Source organism: Eurosta solidaginis, chromosome 1, assembly GCF_040869045.1.
Source record: "Eurosta solidaginis isolate ZX-2024a chromosome 1, ASM4086904v1, whole genome shotgun sequence".
Lineage (NCBI taxonomy): Eukaryota > Metazoa > Arthropoda > Insecta > Diptera > Tephritidae > Eurosta > Eurosta solidaginis.
The window spans coordinates 190,878,054-190,896,826 of NC_090319.1; the positions used below are offsets into that span (position 1 = coordinate 190,878,054).

General features: G+C 39.0%; 1 protein-coding gene across 2 annotated transcripts in view; it reads left to right on the top strand.

Moving 5' to 3' along the window:
• Positions 1-18,773, top strand: part of tw (Protein O-mannosyl-transferase 2) — a 2,413,568-nt gene that overhangs the window by 2,021,351 nt on the left and 373,444 nt on the right. The gene's annotated exons all lie outside the window — the stretch shown is intronic.

An 18,773-nucleotide genomic window follows, 5' to 3' on the forward strand; every position in this document is an offset into this window, starting at 1 on the left:
TTTTCTTCTCTTCATTTTTATTACTGTTATTATTTGAAGTATTTTTAGTTTGCGATCTTGTCGTGACTTCCGTTATTTTACATGCCTGTACTGACATTTCTTTCAAATCATTGATATCTATTCCTGACAGAGCGTCTCCCACGTAGTTTTCTTTTCTACAGGTTATTAATAAAATTATTTTTCCTATTGATATTTTTTTTTATTCTACAGGCCCTATTACACTACACTAGTCATCACACTCCTCATCAATATAGGGTGTTGATCACACAATTAAATCAACGCGTTGGGCGCGTGAAATTTCTAAAAATTTGAAGTGCAGCATAACCTGGGTAAATTTCAGTTGGTCTTACGTATGACTATCAATAGAAATTTGACGCGTTCATGGATGTGGAAAATGTGTTCAAAGGTCTTCGCACGAATATGAATTCGCTTTAAAATGTGAAATAATAACACTAAAGCTATTTCATATAAAAGACACAAATGAACGATATGATTACTATCGCTGGTTTTCGCATTCACAAAAATTTTGTTTGTAGTCCGCATGAGGAAGTCATTAGTCATATTTAATTTTATTTGGAGTAAATTATTTATGGTAAAATACTCCACTTTCTACTAATGTAACATAAAATCTGGGGATTAAAAATTATTCTATAATTTTTAGTTCGGTTAGCTATAAAAGCTGTAGGTTTTTAATTTTTTCAACTATTCAACTTCAATTAGTTTTATACTAGTTGTGCAGAGCTCACAGAGTATATTAAGTTCGATTGGATAACGGTTGGTTGTACAGGTATAAAGGAAGCGAGATAGATATAGACTTCCATATATCAAAATCATCAGGATCGAAAAAAAATTTAATTGAGCCATGTCCGTCCGTCCGTTAACACGATAACTTGAGTAACTTTTGAGGTATCTTGATGAAATTTGGTATGTAGGTTTCTGAGCACTCATCTCAGATCGCTATTTAAAATTAACGATATCGGACCATAACCTCGCCCACTTTTTCGATATCGAAAATTTCTAAGAACCGAAAAAGTGCAATAATTCATTACAAAAGACAGATAAAGCGCTGAAATTTGGTAGGTGAGTTGAGCTTATGACGCAGAATAGAAAATTAGTAAAATTTTGGACAATGGTCGTGGAAGATATCCGTTGAAGTTTGGCAGGAACGTTACTCCTATTACTAAATGTACGCTCAATAAAAATTTGCAAAATCGGGGAAGGACCACGCCCACTTTTAAAAAAAAATTTTATTTAAAGTAAAATTTTAACAAAAAATTTAATATCTTTACAGTATATAAGTAAATTATGTCAACATTCAACTCCAGTAATGATATGCTGCAACAAAATACAAAAATAAAAGAAATTTCAAAATGGGCGTGGCTCCGCCCTTTTCATTTAATTTGTCTAGGATACTTTTAAAGCCATAAGTCGAACAAAAATTTAGCAATCCTTTTGAAATTTGGTAGGGGCATAGATTTTATGACGTTAACTGTTTTCTGTGAAAATGGGCGAAATCGGTTGAAGCCACGCCCAGTTTTTATACACAGTCGTCCGTCTGTCTTTCCGCATGGCCGTTAACACGATAACTAGAGCAAAACGACATATCTTTACTGAACTTAGTTCACGTACTTATCTGAACGCACTTTATCTTGATATAAAAAATGAACGAAATCCGACTATTACCACTCCCACTTTTTCGATATCGAAAATTACGAAAAATGAAAAAAATGCCATAATTCTATACCAAATACGAAAAAGGGATGAAACATGGTAATTGGATTGGTTTATTGATGCGAAATATAACTTTAGAAAAAACTTTGTAAAATGGTTGTGACACCTACCATATTAAGTAGGAGAAAATGCAAAAGTTCTGCAGGGCGAAATAAAAAACCCTTGAAATCTTGGCAGGTATTACATATATAAATAAATTAGCGGTATCCAACAGATGATGTTCTGGGTCACCTTGGTCCACATTTTGGTCGATATCTGGAAAACGCCTTCACATATACAAATACCACCACTCCCTTTTAAAACTCTCATTAATACCTTTAATTTGATACAATATCGTACAAACACATTCTAGAGTCACCCCTGGCCCACCTTTATGGCGATATCTCGAAAAGGCGACCACCTATAAAACGAAGGCCCACTCCCTTTTAAGAATACTCATTAACACCTTTCATTTGATACCCATATCGTACAAACAAAGTCTAGAGTCACCCCCGGTCCACCTTTATTGCGATACCTCGAAAAGGCATCCACCTATAGAACTAAGGCCCACTCCCTTTTAAAATACTCATTAACACCTTTCGTTTGATACCCATATTGTACAAACGCATTCTAGAGTCACCCCTGGTCCACCTTTATGGCGATATCTCGAAAAGGCGACCACCTATACAACTACCACCACTCCCTTTTAAAACCCTCTTTAATACCTTTAATTTGATACCCATATCGTACAAACACATTCTAGAGTCACCCCTGGTCCACCTTTATGGCGATATTTCGAAAAGGCGTCAACCTGTAGAACTAAGGCCCACTCCCTTTTAAAATAATCATTAACACCTTTCGTTTGATACCCATATTGTACAAACGCACTCTAGAGTCACCCCTGCTCCACCTTTATGGCGATATCTCGAAAAAGCGACCACCTATACAACTACCACCACTCCTTTTTAAAACCCTCATTAATACCTTTAATTTGATACCCATATCGTACAAACAAAGTCTAGGGTCACTCCTGGTCCACTTTTATGGCGATATTTCGAAACGGCGTCCACCTATGGAACTAAGGATCACTCCCTTTTAAAATACTCATTAGCACCTTTTTTTTTTTTATACCCATATTGTACAAACAAATTCTAGGGTCACCCCTGGTCCACCTTTATGGAGATATCTCGAAACGGCGTCCACCTATGGAACTAAGGATTACTCCCTTTTAAAATACTCATTAACACCTTTCATTTGATACCCATATCGTACAAACAAATTCTAGAGTCAACCCTGATCCACCTTTATGGCGATATCCCTAAATGGCGTCCACATATAGAACTATGGCCCACTTCCTCATAAAATACTCTTTAATGCCTTTCATTTGATACACATGTCATACAAACACATTCCAGGGTTTCCCTCGGTTCATTTTCCTACATGGTTATTTTCCCTTATGTTTACACCATAGCTCTCAACTGAGTATGTAATGTTCGGTTACACCCGACTTAACCTTCCTTACTTGTTAATTTTCTAGTTCGATGTATTTTGTTAGTAGATTGCCATGTTTTCGAGTACGTTCAGACGTCGGCCATTGGCTTGTACATGAAGGACCTAGACTGTTTGACTGATTGCACCTAAAGAAAATATGGAATACAAAATTCCACGGCGCAAATTTTCTTATATTCTTATTTGACTCTAATCGAGTAAAAAAGCTATTGCAAACTAATAAAAAATAGATCCAGCGTTGCTTGTGTTCATCTCACTTAAGTCAAAATATGGTTATGGCCTTTTTCTCGAAATTGTCACATGGTCAAACGGAAACATTTTAAATGGTCACTCCCCTTAATTTTTAATGGCCCTAAAGTCATTTGGCCTTATGTAAAATTATTGCATTGCCATCGGTCTTTGATACGGGTGCAAAGTTTCAATTAAATTTACTGTCATTTGAAGTGGTCATAAATTCAATTGACTTAATGCTCTCTGAGCTTATGCCGCCCTACCCTCAAATATGTAGTCGGCCTTTGATACGTGTGACAAGTTTCAAATAACCTCTTGGTCATTCTAAATAAGGTAAATTGGCATTGTTCCTTGATCTTATGTCACTTCACCCATAAACTTATTGCATTTTCATCGGTCACTGATACGTGCGCATGTCACCCCAACATCAAATTTTTATATTGTATTAATATGTGTATAAAGTCAATACACTTTATGTCCTTTGGACTCCTATCGGATTTTTTTATCTTATTATTGCATTGTCATCGGGTTCTGAACTATATTCCAAGTTTCAAGCTTGTAGCTTATCGGGTAGTTACTCAAATTTTAATTACAAAATTCGTTAGTCAAGCTTAATAAAACCTTAAAAAAAAGGAATAAAGAGCGGCTCAGCTGTTTTGATCTGTATGTAGAGAAATATGTAGTATCACTCCTGATCAAAATTCCAACACCGTGGTGTCCAAAGAAAAGTTATCAAAAAATAAGATAATTGATAAGAGAAATAAAACGCAAACATCTTATTTATCACTTTATGTATTTTATATATTTTATTATTCAAAATAATAAAAAACAACGATAGTGCCGAAACATTAACATTAACAAATATATTAAGTGACTAATAAGGTGTTTGATTGAGCCATGTCCGTCCGTCCGTCCGCTAACACGATAACTTGAGTAAATTTTGAGGTATCTTGATGAAATTTGGTATGTAGGTTTCTAAGCACTCATCTCAGATCGCTATTTAAAATGAACGATATCGGACTATAACCACGCCCACTTTTTCGATATCGAAAATTTCCAAAAACCGAAAAAGTGCAATAATTCATTACCAAAGACAGATAAAGCGATGAAATTTGGTAGGTGAGTTGAACTTATGACGCAGAATAGAAAATTAGTAAAATTTTGGACAATGGGAGTGGCACCGCACACTTTTAAAAGAAGGAAATTTAAAACTTGTGCAAGCTGTAATTTGGCAGTCGTTGAAGATATCATGAAGTTTGGCAGGAACGTTACTCGTATTACTATATGTACGCTTAATAAAAATTTGCAAAATCGGAGAAGGACCATGCCCACTTTTAAAAAAAAAATTTTTTAAAGTAAAATTTTAACAAAAAATTTAATATCTTTACAGTATACAAGTAAATTATGTCAACATTCAACTCTAGTAATGATATGGTGCAACAAAATACAAAAATAAAAGAAAATTTCAAAATGGGCGTGGCTCCGCCCTTTTTCATTTAATTTGTCTAGGATACTTTTAAAGCCATAAGTCGAACAAAAATTTAGCAATCCTTTTGAAATTTGGTAGGGGCATAAATTTTATGACGTTAACTGTTTTCTGTGAAAATGGGCGAAATCGGTTGAAGCCACGCCAAGTTGTTATACACAGTCGTCCGTCTGTCTTTCCGCATGGCCGTTAACACGATAACTAGAGCAAAAACGACATATCTTTACTGAACTTAGTTCACGTACTTATCTGAACGCACTTTATCTTGGTATAAAAAATGAACAAAATCCGGCTATGACCACGCCCACTTTTTCGATATCGAAAATTACGAAAAATGAAAAAAATGCCATAATTCTATACCAAATACGAAAAAAGGGATGAAACATGGTAATTGGATTGGTTTATTGACGCGAAATATAACTTTAGAAAAAACTTTGGAAAATGGTTGTGACACCTACCATATTAAGTAGAAGAAAATGAAAAAGTTCTGCAGGGCGAAATAAAAAACCCTTGAAATCTTGGCAGGTATTACATATATAAATAAATTAGCGGTATCCAACAGATGATGTTCTGGGTCACCCTGGTCCACATTTTGGTCGATATCTGGAAAACGCCTTCACATATACAACTACCACCACTCCCTTTTAAAACTCTCATTAATACCTTTAATTTGATACAATTTCGTACAAACACATTCTAGAGTCACCCCTGATCCACCTTTATGGCGATATCTCGAAAAAGCGGCCACCTATACAACTACCACCACTCCCTTTTAAAACCCTCATTAATACCTTTAATTTGATACCCATATTGTACAAACAAATGGTAGGGTCACTCCTGGTCCACCTTTATGGCGATATCTCGAAACGGCGTCCACCTATGGAACTAAGGATCACTCCCTTTTAAAATACTCATTAGCACCTTTTTTTTTTGATACCCATATTGTACGAACAAATTCTAGGGTCACCCCTGGTCCACCTTTATGGAGATATTTCGAAACGGCGTCCACCTATGGAACTAAGGATCACTCCCTTTTAAAATACTCATTAACACCTTTCATTTGATACCCATATCGTACAAACAAATTCTAGAGTCAACCCTGATCCACCTTTATGGCGATATCCCTAAATGGCGTCCACATATAGAACTATGGCCCACTTCATCATAAAATACTCTTTAATGCCTTTCATTTGATACACATGTCATACAAACACATTCCAGGGCTTCCCTCGGTTCATTTTTCTACATGGTTATTTTCCCTTATGTTGTCAACATAGCTCTCAACTGAGTATGTAATGTTCGGTTACACCCGAACTTAACCTTCCTTACTTGTTAATTTTCTAGTTCGATGTATTTTCTTAGTAGATTGCCATGTTTTCGAGTACGTTCAGACGTCGGCCATTGGCTTGTACGTGAAGGACCTAGACTGTTTGACTGATTGCACCTAAAGAAAATATGGAATAAAAAATTCCACGGCGCAAATTTTCTTATATCTTATTTGACTCCAATCGAGTAAAAAAGCTATGGCCAACTAACCTTAAGACCAATTCAAATGGCCATAAGGAAAATTTGCCTTCAGGCTCCTTCGAAGAGGTCATAAGGTCAACCGACCTTTTGTCCGTTCCAGTTATGTCACTCCACCACCAAATTATTGCATTGCCATCGGTCTTTGATACGGGTGCAAAGTTGTATATATTTGGTTATGTGTATGTGCTGTTTGTTCATTCAGAACCGAGGGTGGTTTACTAATCGATTTGTGTGGCTGACTGGGGTAGGTAAAAATCCGTAATTTTAGTCGTAGACCTTCTTTGTGGGTTTGTTGTTTTGGTGTGTTAATTGTTTTGTGTTTATTTGTTGTTGTGTGTTTGTCTGTTGTACCTGTGTCATTAATTTGTTTCATGTAAACAAATTTTAAAGGCCCGAATATTATGTCAGAAATTGTGTTTATCTGTTCGGTTATTATTCTACCGTGGAATGTTTTGTGTTTGTAGATTTCCATGTTTTCGAGTACGTTGCGACGTCGGCCTTTGTATGTGAAGAAACCTAACTGTTTAATTGATGTATCCTGGGGAATATTCATTCTGACCATGTGATTCGCGAAGTTAGAGTCCGGTATAATGTTGGGATTTCGTATTTTTTTGTTTTAATATCTAATATGTTCTCTGAACCTCGGTCTTATTTGCCGTCCTGTTTGTCCTATGTAACTATGCTGGCATCCGCAGGTAAGCTTGTATACGCCGTGGCTGCTAAACGGATCCTCTGAGTTAGTGTTAGTTCTTAATTTTCGCCCTAGATTGTTCGATGTTTTGAATGCTGAGTTAATGTTGAATTTTTTAGAGAAGTTTGTCAATTTATATGTTGCTTTTCCGGTATATGTCATAGTCGTCCAGCTATTATTTTCCTTCTCATTATTTCTTTTTGGTTCTCCATTTGTTCTTCTGAGCTTATCTACTAATGATTTTTTATATCCGTTGTTTGCAGCGATATTATATATGACCTCAAAATCTCTCTTTTATGCCTCTTGTGTAAGAGGTGTTCTTTCAAATCTATGTACCAAATGCCTTAATGCTGCATTTTTATGCTGTTGGGGGTGATTTGAGGTATTATGTATTATTGTGTCGGTGGCCGTAGGCTTTCCTTATAGGTCATAGTTAAATCTTTTGGCTCCTTTATCAATATTTATCGTGAGGTCTAGATAGTTGATTCCTCCGTCTCTTTGGTTTCCATTGTAAATTTTATATTTCCGTGCTGCTTGTTGAGGTATAAGCTCTTAGTTATTAGTAGTTAAAACGCATATTATGTCGTCCACGTATCTAGCATAAAATGACTCGCCTAATTTGGACTTCAGCTCCTGTATGTACTTTTCTTCCGGATTTTGCATGAACATTTCCATAAGAATTGCTGATTTGGGGCTTCCCATTCTAAGATCGTTTGTTTGTCTATATATTTTATTGTTGAATTGAAAATAGCTTTGACATAAAGTGGTTCTTAGCGTATTTGTGATTTGTATACTTTTCACTTTGTTTTTTGTATTATGAACTATTGTTGAGGTAACTATGTTCAAAGTTTCCGATAGTGGTGTTTATGGGTACAAATATTTTATGTCAAAAGATACCAATTTGTTTCAAATCTCTCTATTAGTTCTGTTGTGTTAGCTATTGCATATTCGTTCCTTAGCTCCAGAGTATCTTTCAATATCGCTTTTAAATATTTGGAGAGTTTGTAAGATGGTGCCGATTTAAAATTAATGATGGGCCTCATTGGCGTGTCCGGCTTGTGAATTTTTGTTAGGGCAATCAGTGGAGGAGCTGAAGGGTTCATTTGCACCAATCTATGTGCCATGTTAGAACCTACTATATTTGTTGGATTTTTATAGCAACTTTGATTTGTGGGATCCTCTCTCATTCTACGAAATTTCATTTCCTCTATGAGATCTTCGGTTTTGGATATATATTTCTCTTTTTCGATTAGCACAGGGGTGTTTCCTTTGTCCACTTTCGTTGTGGCAATATTGTTTTTCATCAGTTTATGCCGTAGATTCTTTATTGTTTTCTCCTCTGTATTAGATTTTTGTCCTTCCTGTATTTTGGTCCATCATTAATTTAAATCGGCACCATGTTACAAACTGTCGAAATATTTAAAAACGATATTGAAAAATACTCTCGAGCTAAGGAACGAATATGCAATAGCTAACACAAAAGAACTAATAGAGAGACTTTAGACAGTAGAGCTAACAAAGAACAGCAAATTGGTATCTTTTGACATAAAAGATTTATGCCCATCAATACCACTATCGGAGACTTTCGACATAGTTAGCTCAGCAATAGTTCATAATACAAAAAACAAAGTGAAAAGTTGGCTAATCACAAATACGCTAAGAACCACTTTACGTCAAAGCTATTTTCAATTCAACAATAAAATATATAGACAAATAAATGGTCTTGGAATGGGAAGGCCCACATCAGCAATTCTTATGGAAGTGTTCATGCAAAACCTGGAAAAGTACATACAGGAGTTGAAGTCCAAATTAGTCGTGTCATTTTATGCTAGATACGTGGATGACATAATATGCGTTTTAACTACTAATAACGAAGAGCTTGTACTGGAGTACCTCAACAAGCAGCACGGAAATATAAAATTTACAATGGAAACCGAAAAAGACGGAGGAATCAACTATCTAGACCTCACGATAAATATTGATAAAGAAGCCAACAGATTTAACTGTGACATTTATAGAAAGCCAACGGCCACCGACACAATAATACATAATACCTCAAATCACCCCCAACAGCATAAAAATGCAGCATTAAGGCACTTGGTACAAAGATTTGAAAGAACACCTCTTACACAAAAGGCATATAAGAGAGAACTTGAGGTCAATTATAATATCGCTGCAAACAACGGATATAAATAAGCAGTAGTAGATAAGCCCAGAAGAACAAATGGAGAACCAAAAAGAAATAATGAAAAGGTAAATAATAGCTGGACGACTATGACATATACTGGAAAAGCAACATATAAATTGGCAAACTTCTTTAAAAAATACAACATTAACACAGCATTCAAAACATCGAACAATCAAGGGCGAAAATTAAGAACTAACACTAACTCAGAGGATCCGTTTAGCAGCCACGGCGTATACAAGGTGTTTAGGCCACCAGTCTAAATATTCGCTACCACCCTAATGCACATTTTTTGGCAATATTATTATTTACCGGTAACGGCCCACTCCTGCCGAGCGCTAACTTCAAAGGGGAAAAAATCGATGAAAGTTGGCTATCGGCAGGTGGTGCGGACCTTTTTCGTTTTTAAATCTTCTTTTTCTATTTTGGAACGTTCAAGAGCCAGCAGCCAGCCCGAGGTGAGTTTCCTAACTTTTTTTCGAGTGTACATCGTAAAATTTAAACTGTGTTCTAAATTGTGAACTGCCAAGTGAATTTATTTCGTATAATTAAACTTCTTGCCATTGTCAATAAATTTTAATTTTTAACTTTCTATTTGCAATTAATCACTGTCATACATTTGAACGTGTTAAGTGCATTTGGTAATTCGATTAATTTCTTTCTAACTGCACTACGGCATATTCACTCGGAATTGCTATTTATATTGTGAAATTAATTAGTTTGTGAAAGTTTCATTTTTGTAAACACATAACGTAGCTCGTCGCTAATACCTCACTTTATATTTTATAAACAAATAATAATACATTGTGATTACTCGGTATTAATTCTTCTCTTTTTTATTTCTTTATTTGCGTGCGATCGCGCCCTACGACCTGGGTGCCACATTCCCCCCGCAACATTGGTCCTTACGCGCCGAGAAAGGAAAAATTTCGAAAATCAAAACCTTTTTTAATAAACCAAAACCCAGGAATTTGGAGATTGCATAGAAAATTAGGATATTTAATCATTAAAATCAACCAGCAGTGAAAAAAGTTGGCCATCAAAACGAACGAGCAGCGTATACCAACTCGTCATCACACACATACATACAGTCCATTAGCAAAGAGTATATATTTGTTAAGAGGCGTCACTCGATACTTTGTTGTTGCCAAAGCAACCCTGTCATGTCGAATGTGATTCTCAAGGAAGTTTTGTTTAGTTTTTTTTAATTGAATCCTATATAGTTATGCGGTAAAGTGACTTTGCATAATTACGATTTTTGGAAAGAGAATTAATTAATTAATTTAATACAATCAATAAAATAAACACAAATACCCCACGAAAATATATAGAAGGCGTTTTTATAAATACATCTGATAAAAAAACCAACGACTACCTTGAGAAAACATCGAGTAATTTGCTTTGGCAACAACAAAAGTATCGAGTGACGCCTCTTGACAAATATATACTCTTTACCATTAGCATTATAACATCATCAGCATATCATACAGGCCACTAATATCACCGTCACCTCGAAATCACATCACGTCAGCGCACAACATCAAAGAGTCCACTCATCTACTTCACATACAATCCATTAATCATCACAGATCATAACATCACACAGTCCATTATTATCGCATACAGTCCATTCGCATCACATCGAAAACACAAGGTACGTGGTTGCTTGGTATTGCACATATTTTTTTAAATTAAATTTACGTGTTTTACGTAAAAAGTGCACTCCGGGATAGTTACAAAAAGAGGCAAAGCAAGTGAAATTGTTAGATTTCGTGTTTACTAAGCACACAACGCCTTTTGACGATCGGGTAATTCCCCCCACCAGTGGTAAGGGTTACTCGACACCGCTCAAGGCAGACAGTCAGTGAATTTTTTTTTAGTTTTTTTCGCACTCATCACTGCACTGTGTTGTACCCCTCGTCGTCACATACGTTGACAAAACTTGCTGCAGGTACCATATTTTCACTTGGTTGATAGCCTTAGCTTATCTATCACGGAATTCACTTTAGTAATCAGTTTGCGAGCTGAAATAATACCAAAAGCCAAAAAATTAGCACTGCGTTGGGTGGCTTGATCACACAAATAAACTATATCACTATATTATATAGCTTGTATTTTTCTCATTTTTTCTTAATAAATATTTTAAATTGTACGTATTCCACGTCAAGTTGAATATACAAAATTTATTTCCTTTGGTTGGGAAAGATACCCTGGTTGGCTATTCGAGGATATTCATCAGCGTTCACATCACACTTTTTGCATACACATTAAATCCTCGTTGGGATTTCTATCTGTGGTTCACATTTTACACTATATCCACATTGGGATTACCATCTGCGTTTTTAATTTTTTTTAAACACGCCAAATTTTTTTGGAAAATATTTCTATCTGTGTCCAACACACCTGTTAAGACTCATTAAACATTTGCAGACGATTATCTTCTCTGCATTGCACATCACTGTAGACACATTAAATCCTTTCAGGACTTCTATCCGTGCTTAATATCACTTTGCACACACTAGAACCTTTCAGGATTTCTATCTGTGCTGCATATCACTACATTTATATCACTTTATACACACTAAATCCTCGTCAGGATTTCTATCTGTGTTTATTTCCATATCACTGTATACACATTAAATCCTCGTCAGGATTTCTATCTGTGGCTTACATAATCCTCGTGAGGATCTCTATAAGTGGTTCATATCACTGGCCTCACATTACATTCACATCAAGATTTACATCTGAGTCATTTTTGTCGCTTATCACTAAATTCACATAAGATTGCTTTCTGTGTTAACACATACAATCAGTTCAGAGTTTCAATCCGTGTGTTTTTAAAGATTTTACTTATACAGCACAATCACAGCAGGATTGATAGCTGGGCTACGTTCAAAAAAACGAAACACCCTTTAAAGAATCAAGATATTCAAATTAATAAAATCAATGGAGACTTATATTAGATTGGCAGATTCCATAGCCGAGTTTGAACAAGATTTCAACTCCACCCCGACCAAATCCCGGAACAAGCACACCCTTGCACTACTGCAAGACGAGCTAAGGGCACTATGGAAGAAGGCCAAGTCCACATATGAAAGTCTTCTCAGCAATTCTGAACTGTCCAAAGACGAGCTCAACTCATTAAGAAAGAAGAATAAAAGCTGCTTTGCATGCTACCTGCAATGCATGTCTGCTGTGGCGGCTGAAGCCGAAGCCATCACCCCACAGCCGGCCAAGGATGAAGCAAAGGATGAAGACTCTTCGCGCCGTGGACATAAAATGCGGCTGCCGCCTTGTGACACCGATTTATTTAAAGGCGACTACCTTTCCTGGCCAGCCTTTAGAGATATGTTCACGGCGATATACGTCCACAATACTGATCTGAAAGATGTCGAGAAATTATACTATTTAAAGCAAAAAACGCAAGGGGAGGCAAAAGAAATAGTGGGCAGGTGCTCGTTAACAAACGAGGGTTTTGCAACCGCCTCGAAAAACTTAAGCGACAGGTATGAAAATAAACGTATCCTCGTCAACACCCAACTTAAACTCTTATTTAATCTGACGGCAGTGGAACAGGAGTGTGGAACATCAATTAAAAAATTGAAACGTGAGATCAACAATTGCATTTCTGCGCTACAATGTCATAATATTGACATCACAAATTGGGATGCAATTATAACGTACTTATACTCCACAAAACTCCCTGAATCTACACTGGCTCTTTGGGAACAGACCGTGGAACGAAAAACAGATATTCCGAAATGGGAGGATATGGACAAATTCCTGTCCAGCCGCTTCCAGACATTAGAGACGGTTTCCGATTTTAGGGGTAATAAAACAACAAAAACACCCAAAAGTCAGAGTTCGAATTCTAGGGAAAATTCTACGAAACTTGGGGTTTACCAAGCCAGCATACCAAAGTCGGCATGTAAGATGTGCAACTGTACGGAGCACAAATTACGAAATTGCCAAAAATTCCGTAGGTTGTCCATGTCAGGAAAAATCGAATTTGTCAAAAACAATAGTTACTGCCTGAATTGTCTGTCGGGTGGACACACCGTGACACGATGCACTAGCCAATTTAATTGCAGCACGTGCCACGCAAGGCACAACACCTTGCTCCATCTTCCGACAGCACAACCAAAGACAACTCCTCAAAGGTGGACTCAAAACGCCACCGACAATACACCTTCAACCTCACAGCAGGCCAGGGCAAGGATGGAGTCTGAAAAAAGACAAGATAATGCTAATAACGTCTCTTCGTGTCATGCTAATACCACTAAAGGGGTGTTATTAGGAACAGCACGTGTTAACATACACTATAATGGAGTGAAATTTTCCGCCAGAGCGCTGATAGACTCTGGGTCCGAATGCTCTTTCATAACAGAAAGACTAAAAAAGCGAATAAACCTTCCATCCAAACATCTGCATGTGCAAGTGTCAGGAATAAATAATACACCATCTGCACAAGTAAGGGAATCAGGTGCGATTACCTTAGGTTCGTTTACAGATCCCTTAGTAAGCATCAATACAGTGGCCCTAGTCCTGCCTCAATTAACAGGGGACCTTCCGACTTGCCAAGTGAGCGCAACGACTCGGCAAGCATTCCCTGATCTGATTCTGGCGGATAAGAGGTTCTTCATAAAAAGGACTAATATAAAAACACAACGGAAATGAATTCAGATGAAGATATACCGTCGCCCTTCCATTCAAACATAGCTTCCCTAAAACCGTCTGTTTGGGCCCATCTCTCAAGAGCGTCTGCTCTCAGTTCTATCGGAACGAAACACGCCTAGCCAAGACACCGGCCCTACAGACGGAATACAATACGTTAGGGCACATGTCTAAGGTGCACACCGTAGTACCACCACAATCATCTGATTGCTACTTCTTGCCGCATCATGCGGTTATCAAAGAGGAAAGTACAACGACTAAAGTAAGGGTCGTATTCAACGCGTCGTGCCCGACATCCAATGGCACAAGCCTGAACTATGTGCTACACACCGGCCCAGTACTTCAATCTGACTTAACAATACTACTCCTCCGATGGAGATTCTACAAGTACGTCTTCAACAGCGACATTGAGAAGATGTACAGGCAAATTTGGGTAAAGGAAAATCAAACCCAATACCAAAGAATAGTTTTTCGACTCAAAGCAGAGGAACCTGTCAGCGTCTTTGAGCTCAACACGGTAACCTTTGGGGTAAACTGTGCCCCCTATCTAGCGATCAGAACCCTACATCAACTTGATGATGACGTCGAATCATCTCTGCCAACCGCAGCGCACATCTTGCGAAACAGTATGTACGTCGATGACGTCCTTGCAGGGGGGCATAGCATCGAGGCAGCAATCGCGGCTCGCGACGAAATCACAGCTGCATTAAAGTCAGCAGGATTCCCTCTGCGAAAGTGGACCTCTAATTGCAGTAGGATACTACAGGGCATACCCAAACCTCACAGGCTTACGGAAGACTTTCTGGAGTTCGAGGACGCGAGCATGGTAAAAACCCTAGGAATCCGTTGGAACGCGCATTCCGACTATTTTTATTTCACAGCGAAACCAATCGAAAACCAGGATATCTTAACAAAGAGGGCGATCCTATCGGCCATCGCCAAACTCTTCGACCCGTTAGGCTGGCTTGCTCCAGTTATCATCGTAGCCAAGATACTAATGCAGAACATTTAGCTGGAGGGGACGGACTGGGATGAACCGGTATCCGCAATCACTTTAGATGGGTGGCAAACCTTTATGCAGGAGTACCCCGCCATTAACCGGATTCGTATACCTCGGTGGGTGCACTTCACCCCAACCAACGATATAGAAATTCACGGCTTCTGTGACGCGTCCGAAAAAGCCTACGCAGCTACGGTTTACGTGCGAGCTAAGATCAACGATAGGACATACGTTAGTCTACTCATGGCAAAAACGAGGGTGGCACCAGTAAAGACAATTTCACTACCAAGATTGGACTTATGCGGTGCCGTCTTGCTGGCTGAGACTTTGGAAACTGTGATGGAGAACCTGAACTTAGGCACATTTAACATTCACCTATGGACAGATTCGACCATCGTCCTAGCATGGATTCGAAAACCCCCTTGTTCCTGGTCAACGTTTGTAGCTCACAGGGTGACAAAAATCGTGGAGAAGGTAGGAACGAAAGCATGGCATCATGTCGAGTCCGCATCAAATCCAGCAGACTTATCCAGCAGAGGACTTCCAGCCACAGACCTTGTCGACAACTCTTTGTGATGGCAGGGACCTTCTTGGCTGAAAGAAGGCAAAGCGGAATGGCCATCTCAAGGCGAACAGGAGTACCACACAAACATCGAAGAAAAACGAGTACAAGTGCATGCAGCAACAAATATCAACAATAGCGAGGATATTCTTGATCGGTTTTCCGATTTATCAAGGGCGTTGCGGGTAATCTCCTACATTATAAGATTCGCCAATAGAACCAATCCAAAAACTAAACCGTCTTTTAAAGCAGAGTCGCACCAGATTTCGTCTGACGAAATCAAGGCTACGACTAGCAGCCTCATCAGGATATCCCAAACAAACCACTATGCCGAAGAAATAAGCTCTCTGAGAGCTAGAAAACCCATCGCGGCCAAAAGCGAGATCCTCTCCCTAGACCCCTTTATCGACGAAGATAGTGTCCTTCGGGTGGGGGGTCGTCTCAACGCATCCAGAGACGTTCCCGTCGACGAGCGTCACCCGATAATCCTCCCTTACACCTGCCGACTCACCCGTCTCCTAGTCCAGTTTGTCCACACCATTTCCGTACATGGCGGAAACCAACTGATGCTGCGTCTCCTACGCACGCAATACTGGATACCTCTGGTCAAAAACATGATCCGATCCATCATACACAACTGCAAGGCCTGTACGCTATTCCGCAAACGTTCCCCGACGAAACTCATGGGAACCCTCCCTGCGGAACGCACCACCTTTAGCAGGGCATTTACCAACACCGGGGTGGATTTCGCAGGACCGTTTGACATCAAGTCTTACAGCGGACGAGGATGCCGCATGTCTAAGGGTTACGTCTGCCTATTCGTCTGCTTTGCGACTAAGGCGATCCACTTAGAGGCTACTAGCGACCTCAGCACCGCCGCGTTTCTAGCAGCGTTTGGTCGGTTTGTCGCCAGACGAGGATGCCCGAAAAACCTCTACTCCGACAACGGGACGAACTTTTTCGGTGCGTCGAGGGCTCTCCGCTCGGAGTTTAAGGCATTCCTCGTTGATGCGCGCGACCAAACTCTCTCGAAATACGCCCACGAAACCCTGACATGGCATTTCATACCAGCCGCTGCTCCTCATATGGGCGGGCTGTGGGAAGCGGGAGTCATCATAAATTTACTCTAGAGGAGTTTAGCTCCCTTCCGTGTAGGATTGAATCCTGTCTCAACTCCCGACCCCTAAGTCCATCGTCAAATGACCCGTCCAACCTGGAGCCACTTACCCCCGGACACTTCCTAGTCGGGGGCCACCTACTAGCGCCACCCGAGATTGACGTTAGCGAGAATCGCGCTTCACTCGTCAATCGATGGGAAAAACTTAAGGCGCTGCATCAAACCTTCTGCAAACGGTGGAAAACGGAGTATCTCACCGAATTGCAGAAGCGCGTTAAGTGGAAGCATCCACAATCAAGCCTTAAACAGGGAGACCTAGTCGTCATTAAGGAGGATAATCTGCCCCCTAACGAATGGAGACTAGGTCGGATAGCCAACCTTCATTATGGCCCCGATAACCGAGTTCGAGTCGTCGAACTGGATACGGCAAGGGGACAAACCACCAGACCAATCACGAAATTGGTCCTACTACCACCTTCCAGTGAGGGTGTGGAAGATCTGTAACTTCCACTCGTTCAACAACCCGCTTAACCCAGCTCTCGTTCACCCCGAACGAGGCCAACAAACCGCTTAACCCAGCTCTCGTTCACCCCGAACGAGGCCAACAACCCGCTTAACTCAGCTCTCGTTCACCCCGAACGAGGCCAACAAACTGCTTAACCCCGCTCTCGTTCACCTCGAACGAGGCCAACAGAACCCTACCGCAGATCTACTATCTGCCACAGAACATATACGCCCTTGGCCAACAGAATTTAGTAGTAGAAATACAAAGCGTTCAGTTAACAAATACCTGACAAGTACTGAACTGCATGATTGCTTAGAACTGTTCTTTGATTTTTGATGAATTTCTTAACTATGCCATGATCTATTAGTGTGGATGAACATAAGTAATCTCACGAAAAGTACGGACACCTATGCACATACGAAACCTAAACTAATTTAACATACATCGCTCCACGTCAAAACTCGACTATTAAATGAATACATAAACGGGAAAGAGCTCTCCGAGATATCAGAATAAAAAGGTACATACGCCCTGTGTAACAGGACCGCACAAAAGCTTAACTTTTCTGTCAAGGTCGATGCCGGAATATAACGACTTAAGCCAATAAGCCATAGTCTTTATTGTCTGCGGATGATTAGAGTATCACCCCATGTCGGCCGCTAGTTCGAAATCATCCTATATCAAAAAAAAAAATTCCTATTTCAGAATTTTTTTTTCACGAAACCACTATATCAGAATTACGTTGAAGAACGCCTTATCTCAGAATGATTTTCAATAGCTCCCATCTGATGTCAAAATGCATTTATCTTTTGTTCAGATAGGGAGTTTTTTTGAATTCTACAAACAAATCCTAAAGGAATAACCAAACCAACATAAAAAATCTCCCAACCCACGAGATATTTAGCAGAGAATTACGTATTTCCCCCGAGACCTGTTGGCGTTTACAAATTTATTGTCACTACTAATATACGACTACTAGTACCTTTTCCTTGTCAAAGGTCCATCAGCATTCGAGAACAAACCTAGTAATTGAATCATGTCGAATATCGGTGTAGGTCGCCCAACCAGAATTGGACTCAATTAATTTCAATCAAGTTGTTACGAAATTTATGTAAAGAATTTCCTTTTATAAGTTACCTGACGCTTGATAATCGCTTTACGCTATTCTCCAAATTCGTATGACTCAGCGCCGTAATGTTTTACTGCTTCAATCTCAACAAGGAATCGCCACGTCGTTCATTATCAGTCAATCTCATGCGACGTCGATATTGCGTACGCCATTCAGTTGCAAGAATAGTAGCCACTAAAATGGAATAAACTTGTAAATTGGTCAAGTTATAAGTAAATACACTGTTATTTACAGTATAACAATTTGGAAGCAACTTCCCGAGTCCTTCGAAAATTTTATTGGAAGATTTTTCCATTACTATACAGGTGAATCAACGTTCAAAGGATAAGTTTGCAAAGGTCCTCTCCTCGCAACCCAAAAATTGTTATAAAGCTATCTTGAATAACATTCGTAACTGGCCACATTTTTTTTTTTTTTTTGGATTGTAAATATCAATATAATTTATTT